Below are 9,471 nucleotides of genomic sequence, written 5' to 3'. Positions count from 1 at the left end.
CCTTAAAAACCAGCCCAGATGAAAACACACTGTTGCGGTGCTTCTGTGACAGAACGTCAAACATGAGTTAGTAGCATTCTAAATTAATTACTTTTTGGACAATGCTAAAATGCACATAAAGCATAATTGAATACCAATTCATTTTTTTAATCCACGCAACGATTCTGAAACGGATACAACAATGAAAAAAAAAACTCTATAGAGTAGCCTAAGCTTCGAGATTTCTCAGTGAGATTTCAGATGGAAATACCCTGAACGGTATAAGAGAAAACCAAACGCTGATAGGGGAAACCATGAAAGGGCTCCAGTCTCTTGAGTAAACAGGAAACAACAATAATACAAATAACGTGCCACTATCTTTTCCTTGGGTGTCATTGTGTTCAAACAGGCCCGAGCGCAGCTAAACAATACCATTCCTTTCTACACCTGACACTTTTAAAGGGGTTTCAAATCCTGTAGGCCTCTACATAAAACGTAGACCTATATATACTAACAAATATATTTAATAACACACATATGCATGCCTACACCTATTAACATAAAAACATGATATAATAATAGGCTACGTTTTTTTTTCTTTCTGTTTTTTTTTTAAGATAAACGTTTCATATACCCTATGTGTACCGACCAATTAAACATAAAACGCTAAACGAATTTATTGACTAAATATATACCTCTTTAACATTAGGTTAGTTTGTTATTAATGTTATTAATGATAGCTCACGTTTATTTATAGCCAATCCTCAGCATCAAACACCCCGGACTAGTGTGTTTACTCTTTTCAACAAATACGTCATCACTTTTACTTTACTTCACTTGGAATCATAATACTTTGAAAATAAAAGCTTAAAAGAAATTAATTTATGGCCTTTTCGAATTCTTCATATTTTTAGCACATAAGTGACAGAAATGTCAGTCTAATGAGGAATTCATACAAAAAATAAAAAAATAAAAAAATAATAATAAATATATATATATATGTATATAATTTTTTGTATGTTATATTTGAAATAAAGCTGAATAAAAAACATTAACATAAAACGACTTTTGGGACTGTTCCATGGTCACTTATTTAAGTTAATTTTTTAAGACCGAAAACAGCACGACTAAACGTTGGTTCTGGAACTATACGACAAAATTCTAATGCATTTGTAAAGATGTCATTTTTAATCATTACTACACGAACCATTTAATAATTCGGACGCGTATTAAGTGCAATAAAAAAAGAACTGACCAGCAAATATCTCCCCGTTTTAGTCAATGAAATAATTCAAATTTATGCTTATGAAACAAAATTACAGTGCAATGTTTCAAACACTTACCATTCTTAGATCTGTCTAAAAAGAAAACCAACACTCGGGTAACCCTGTCCACCAGTTCAAAAGCAAGAGGGGGAATCTTATGCCAGTGCGAACGCCTGCTTGACAAACTCGTCAGCCAATAGAAAAAGAACATGGAAGATACGCGCGGTTTGATTGGCTGGCAGCACCTAATTTTGGAGACGTGTGTAAAGGGCCAGCCCATCATTTTCTGGGATTGAAATGTAAGCCTGTGCTCCCTGCCATCAGGAAACAGAAGGCGAATTTTCTTCTCTTGCAACTAATCACTATCGCATCCGTCTCGGACGCTTAATTTTCATTCACATCAACTTCGTTGCAAAACTGGACTCGGAACAGGTCAGAAAAGGACATCATAGTGAAGTTTCCTTTTTCATCGGGAGGCTAAACGCAATGGGTAAGATCCACATTTCATGTTTTTACATGGGAGCAGGCATGCATAAACACTTTTGGGGTAAAATGGGTTAGACAGTTTATCGCGCACGTCTCGACTCAGACTTTTAAATCGACTGATGCTCTGATGGTCAATTCGGGTAACAGAATGGTAATTTGCCGCGGATGAGCTTAATCGCGTCCAGAACTAGGCTACTCAATGTGCAGTTTCGTTTATTATTACCTACATGTTAAAGAATGTGATGAACATGTGATGAACTTGTAATTTTTTACATAATTTGTAACTTTAATTTGTAACGTAACTTTTTGTTCCACACTATGCATTAAGAAGTCAAAGATAAAACTGAACATCAACTGCAATCTTTGATTCAATGCAAATATAAAGAGCACATAAAGAGTAAACTTACTGAAGCATTTATGCACAAGTTCTTTTGTTTCAGACGCGGTTCAGGGGCTGTTAATTTAAAAAAAAATCTGATGTTTTATGCAATCCTTTTTCTTCATATATCTGCATCACTAGAGCCAGCCTTCGGGGAGGTGAACCAGCTAGGCGGTGTTTTTGTGAACGGAAGACCCCTACCCAATGCCATCCGGCTCAGGATAGTAGAGCTGGCCCAGCTGGGCATCAGGCCTTGCGACATCAGCAGGCAGCTCCGCGTCTCTCACGGCTGTGTGAGCAAGATTCTGGCTCGGTACAACGAAACCGGCTCAATACTTCCCGGCGCTATTGGCGGCAGTAAACCCAGGGTCACGACCCCAACCGTTGTCAAGCACATTAGGACTTACAAGCAACGGGACCCCGGCATTTTCGCTTGGGAGATCCGAGACAGACTGCTTGCGGACGGTGTGTGTGATAAATTCAATCTGCCCTCTGTAAGCTCGATTAGTAGGATTCTCCGCAACAAGATCGGAAACCTGTCTCAACAGAACCAGTACGAGTCGAGCAAACAGGGCCCTCATCCTCAGCCCCATCCCAGCCTGTCTTACAACCACCTGTACTCGTATCCAACTCCGATCTCAGCCACTGGGACTAAAGTACCAACTCCGTCTGGCATGCACTCTCTTCCTGGACACATGGCAATGCATAGGATATGGCCTTCCTCTCATTCTGTTACAGACATTCTGGGCATTCGATCAATAACGGAGCAGCAAAGTAAGCATCCTCTCAGTTTTTGGTAAAAGAAAGTCCTTGTCCGTGTGAGTGCGTGTGGGGCATGCGAAAAGACATTGTTTTCGAGTCTGTCAAAAGTGTATCTGTGCAACAGAGAAAAATTCAAAGATAAGTTTTGGTAGTGATGGGAGGCACAAAACGTTAGGAACATTATGCAATTCAAAAGTCTATGATTTTTATTTTATTTTACTTAAATATTTTATTTAGCCTATCATGTATCGGAAGCCCCCCCCCTCCTCCTTTTATTTTTATTTTTTTACACCGAGGTGAGATGATACAGCGTGCTGGAATTTGTGCAGAAGCCCCACGTTTGCACTGAAACAGATGGTTTAAGGCTTTTAGTAATAATTAGGCAGCGGATGTGGAATATTTTGGAGAACGAAGACTCGGCGCAGCAGAGCAAAAAAAATAAATTAGGTGTTCACTGTGTGTTACAAGACTAGGCCAACATTTACCTCTCAACTCAACTCCTCACAAAACAATTTAAGTTTACTTGCAAATGTCTACACAGCAATGTTGTGCTTTTCAGTACCATCTTGAATTTACGCCGAAAGCATTTAATGTCACGATTTATTTTAAGCAATATAGGCCTTAAAATGAATTTAAGAGACGTCGATTTTATGGAAATGGAAGCACATAGCCTAATACACCTACTTCAAATCGGGTTGTCTGTTCTCTGTGGTGTGTCTTGTACAGTAAAATGTGAAGGCCACAACCTGTCCTATTTAACTGTAGTTCTTTGCCTATTTTCAATGGCAATTTTGACATTAATGTTTCAAACGCAGAGCAGGATTTTGCGTATAGGCGGCCTTTATAAACCATGAATGCATTTCCAAATTATTAGCAGATGTTTAGGGAAGCTTTTGAAAACCCAAATAAAGTATGATGTTGGCTACATTCGATAAGGTGTAGCCTGCAACCGTTTTACAAACCACAACATTATGAAGCAAACACCAAAAAACATCCACAAACACATAATTTTGGTAAGTTTGTTATCATTTAGAGCTCTCTCTCTCTCTTATGCACACAGAGACGCTGATAGTTGTTGCTCAGACATCATCTGCATCCGGTTTTCATGCTAAGTAGGCTATGCATTTTAATTAAATTTGGTCTTTGTAACTGTAGATTTGTTTACCCTAATCGACTTTTTTTTTTAAATAAAAGAACATCTAAATTGATTTCCTAGGCCCATACAATTGATTTGCTCGCTCCAACAAAATATAGCATCGTTACTGTGTATTCCTGTTTATACGTAGTGAAACAATACAACGACGCACACAGATCCCGTGAAGGCAGGGGAAAAAAATCTACTTTGTGGCCCTCTCAGGTTACAACACTGGTGGGCTTGCTTTTCCAATTTCAAACTTTAGGAACCGTGGATAATATAATATCCATCAGGCACAAAGGGGAAACGGTTAAAGTAAATCTAATTTGTCCTCCAAGGAAGATTCTGGCTACATGTTCCGAGGGACTCCATGACAGTGTAATCTTTATCTGATGTACTGACCACATCAATTCACATTTTTATATCTCTTTTGCATCTTCGTTTGAACAGAAAGATCGCATATATGCAACGTGTAAGGACATCATAGCCTATATTTGATTTATTTAATTTAAAAACATGCTTTAGCCTACGTCATTATGATCTTAACCTGCTTATGAAATACGGGTTTGAGCCTGTTTACGGTAAAGGCTGCACACGCTATATATATATATATATATATATATATATATATATATAGGCTATATATATATATATATATATATATATATAGGCTATATATATATATATATATATACGCGAGACACAATTTTTTGTGTGTTTAGTGAGTATGGTGAGTCTGAGATGGTTGACAGTAGCTACAGCAGCTTGCACTGAATAAGTTGCTCTTGTGGCAGGTCTACTCCCCACGCTTGTCCTCTCTGACTTCAGTCTTCCATGTCTCTGTTTTGCCCCCCAGTTAGTGACAGTCCGTCCTTCCCCAGCGCCAAACTAGAAGAATGGAGAGCTATTAACAGGAGTAATTTTTCACCAGCGAATTCTCCACTAGTCAATGGTGTGGATAAGCCTCACTTAGAACCTGAAGCAAAATACACACAGGTAAAGCAGCCTCCCATGTTAACAGAAAAACCAATCAAATCAATCTGGAAGGAGCATGGGGAGAAAAGAAAACCTGATTCAGCAAATTGATAGTAAAAATTCCATAACTTTTTTTTTTTCTCTCAATTCCGTGTGTGTGTAGGCTAATAGAGTAGGTTATGCATGCGAGTGTGTTTCTCTGGCGTGGGCGGGCATCTGAGGCCTTGTGCAGAGTATGTCATTTTCTTTATAAGAAGTATTTACAAATTATATTTAGTATCTCACGTTTTAATTTTAACAAAATGAACGACAATGTTTAGCCTAACTGTGTTTGTTTTTGCACAGCTGTTTATGTGCATGACTACGAAGCTGTTTGTACAATGCAACGTTTATGCGTGCAATACCCCCAAAGTCAAGTCAAAATGTATTCATATCAGGCAATACTTATTTGAGAGCGTAATACTGAGTGAAATACTATGACAAATAAATTTGTAAAAAACATTTTGATCTAATATTTTTTGGATTTTTGCATATATTTTGCATAGTTTTTAAACATTAACCAGTATTCTTTCCTGATTAAGAAACTTTAATTACTTGAATTATACGTTTACTTGTCATTCTATGATTGAACGATTTTTTTTTCAGAAGAAAATGATATTTTCCAGTTAAATGATTTATGATTTCTGTGCAACATGTACATATCCAAAATTAGCCGAAGAATAAACAGAACAACAATAAGGTAAAATATTATTAGAGTCTTCTCTAGCCGATCAGTTTATGATTAATTATTCTATAACTCAGTTTCAGACTGTAAATATTTTGTGTACGGCTTTGTATCGAAGTCTTATCAGCTTATTATCTTTTATTAAGTCTTTAAACATTTGCCTTACATGTAAATATATAATAAACAATAAATAAATATTTTAAGTGGTTATCTTTGTTTTAATGCCAATTTACACCTGGAGTCACCCTCCTAAGTCAATAAATATGCATTCTATTATACTTTAAAAAACACGTGTATTACAATTATTTCTATTCGCCCACTCTTATATTCACCAGAAACTCTCGGTTTGCTAAACCCCTGACCTGATTTACATTAGCAGTGATTGATATTACCATCATCATTTTTATCATTAATATGCTATTATGGAAACCCCTTTGGCTCGTAGCTGCTTGTTCTGCACACTGTTGTTTCACACTTAAGCGCCGTACCGACATGTAAAGGACAATTGTTTTTATGTTTGTAAAGAAACTCATGCACCGGTGTCTGGCTGCTCGTGCGCTTGAATGAGAAGGGGGAATGTGAGCGGATCAAGCGCGTGCCATCCGGTGCATGCACTCGAATTATTTATTCGCGCACTGCTGGGCAGCAACAAACAGACTGTCTAATCGTTTGTTGTGGGTCTTAGAGATTTATGTGTAGTGGAATACGATGGAGTAAATCTTTGTTAGTGATGCTGAAACATTGTTTTGGCGTAAGTTATGCGCGTACTGATTGAAACCTAAAAATTAGAGTGTAGCCTAGTTTGCTCAAGGAATGAAGATTGTATCCTTCGGATAGATGATGCATAGCACTGACTACCGAATGTTTGAGTCTGTCATCTTGGATAAATGATCGGATATCACGAGTCAGGCTGGATTACGCAATAAATGAGGACAGTGAATAGATAAATCACTGTATCTTCAAGAAGTTATTTGTATCTGTCACAAAGCCCAATAGCTTGAAACAAACAAACAAAAAAAGAATAAAAACCAAGAAAAGTCATTGCAAATTAATCGTCATCCACACGATTTTAATTCAAATAGATTAGAATGTTATTCGTCTCTCATAACTGAACTAAATCGATACATTTCATGTACATTTACTGTACAGTGAATTAAGGTGTAGGCTGCTAATAAAATATTAAATTTACTGATTATTATTAGTCGTATTTCGAAAACTGTTTAATCCCAAATTTTATATTTAACTATCTTAACCTAAAGCATAACGCGATATAAGTGTATGTCTATTATACTTGAATCCTCTAGACACAGCGTGATGACATGGTTCATTAACAAACACAATAGCCTTGATAGAAATATCATTTGGAGGATAAAATAGGACCTACATTAAGTTTACGTAATTTAATGTTATAATATTGCTTATAATCTACTTTGTAGAAAAACAATAGGCTTACTGAAATCTGATGATCTGGTCATACTTAATACAGCGAACGATTGAAAGAAATAATTAGAAAATAATTTGTCACTTCTTATTTTAGTCAACTCCTAAGACTACACACATTTTTGTTTGGAAATATATACCATACATATGCATAAAGCCTATTCTACATCCATTGTAAACAACAACGCACAAATTCTGGTGCTAAATATATAGTATAAGGATAAATACATTTTTATCTAACATTTTGTAATCAAAAAAAAATAATTATATTATATATATATATATAATTCCAAAATGAATATATATTTATATATTCCAATGGCGCAGTAGTTTAGGACTGATTAATTCCGACGATTGGATTTTGAGCTCGGTAAAATTTATTAACAATGTGCAAAAAGTAGGCTAAGTTTAGAACTCTAAGATTATTTTAGTAAAATCATACTAAAGGAAGCTAATAAAGCAGCTGCCTAAAAATGTTCATATAAGCCTGTGTGGCACATACTTAACGCTGGGAGGCTATATGGAGTGTCCGAAAAAGATAAACATTAAATCCATGTGAATTCTTCATTAGAAGTGTAACATTAAAAAAAAAAAGTTTTTCATTTTAAATAACCTTAAATGTTTGCTATAGCTTTAACTTAATTTTCGTTTTATTAGTTCGTGCATGACTTGAATCATACAACGAAATACAGATCATTGCAGAATGCAAATTGTTAATTTCTATGCTGTTTAAGTAATGATTTTAAAAAAAAAATTATGAATACTATAGATGTATGCATGTATATGGGAATACTAGTGCTAGGGGTCAAGTCATAATGAGTAAATCATAGGCAAATAAAAAAAGGTGGGAGATTTCATCTGTGGAAAACATTTCCAGTAGTCAGAGACCACCCTGCGTCAGAATTTCTTCCTTTATATTGAAAAGCCTTGGTAAATTCCCCTCATCCTGAACTGATATTGACATTCTGCCAAAGGGTTTCAGATATTCCTGCTCTTGCATTTCCTTCCAAAGAGCTTTTCCATTTCCGTCATATCTTTTAATTTCATATCCTTTATCTCCATTCACAGACTCGCCAAGAAACTCTGTTTTTAACATTCACCCGTCACTATCTTATCCTCGCTGTCGTGATATCTTTATGTTGACATCTCAATAGCCATGTGTGGTCTACGGCCAGAAGTCTTACGCTCCCTGCTCTCTGTTTTCAGACGCCGAATGGATTGCCCACAGTGAACAGTTATGTCACAGCTCCCAGCATCCATCCTTACCACCCTCCCACCCAAGTGTCACCCTACATGGGGTACAGCGGCACCACGTCGGCCTATGTGACCGGCCCCACATGGCAGCTGCCCAATGGCAGTGCTCTCTCTCCCCACAGCTGTGACATCACCACCCCGCTGGCCTTCAAGAGCACGACTGCCACGTGAGACTCTGTCCATTCGGTCGCCGCCTGGGCTCTGTGACTGTACTAGGAGCACAGTGGGGTCACAGAACAGAACGGAAAGACCACAACAGAGAACGAGAGAGATGGGGTAAAACACAACAACTTGGACTTTTTCATCCTGGCTGTCTCTAGGTGGACCAATCTTATTGCTTTACAATATTTATAAAAGACATGTCGGATGAGCCACCTACCAATCTGTAGGCCCACATTCTCTTGCTCCATATCAGCATCTCTCACTTGCACAGGACAAAAGAGCAAGAGTGAGGATATGCAAAGGCCATCCTGTCCGATCTGATTTGAGCAGAGGATTTAGCAGTAAAGAACATCAGCAATGGTGTGCAGTGCACTTGGTCTGATAGTGGTGGGCATTCCTCATGAAACTGCGTCATCACTAGCCTGAGATAAATTTTGGTGCTTCTCTGTGAATATGTTGTTTTTGAATGTTTCCAAGAAATTGATTGAATATGCAAATCTCATGTAAAACAATCGACCAGTTTGCATTTACATTTTTTTCCAAGGTGTTAAAAATGGCTCATGTTTAGATGTTCTGCTTTGTTTCTTTTCTTTTTTTTTTTTTTTTTTTAAATGTTTTTGATAAAAATCTAATTTTCGTCTTTTTTGGATACCAGTTTCACTTCACTAAAACTCTATGTCAGAGGTCTTGGGAAAAGTTATTACATTTATTTATTCGATTGTAAGGTACGATGAATGAAGTGCAACTGACACGGCACCAGGGAGAAGAGGCATTATGTGGGACAATGACGCACATTCTAACAGGAGCATTTATTCATGCAACATTAACGATCAGTGAAGCTGCACACCTCCAGACATTGCACAATGAAATTGAATGTATCTTATTAAAAGAGACATGTAAAAACAAAAAA

At 37.0% G+C, this 9,471-nt stretch overlaps 1 pseudogene; it reads left to right on the top strand.

Annotated features, from left to right (window-relative positions):
• The first annotated feature begins 1,565 nt into the window (after window positions 1–1,565).
• On the top strand, window positions 1,566–9,091 carry LOC132112110 (paired box protein Pax-9-like; annotated as a pseudogene).
• Window positions 9,092–9,471: the final 380 nt, after the last annotated feature.

Source organism: Carassius carassius, chromosome 31 (assembly GCF_963082965.1).
Source record: "Carassius carassius chromosome 31, fCarCar2.1, whole genome shotgun sequence".
Lineage (NCBI taxonomy): Eukaryota > Metazoa > Chordata > Actinopteri > Cypriniformes > Cyprinidae > Carassius > Carassius carassius.
The sequence above is the reverse complement of the archived record's forward strand: the minus strand, read 5'-3'. Positions and strand labels throughout refer to the sequence as shown.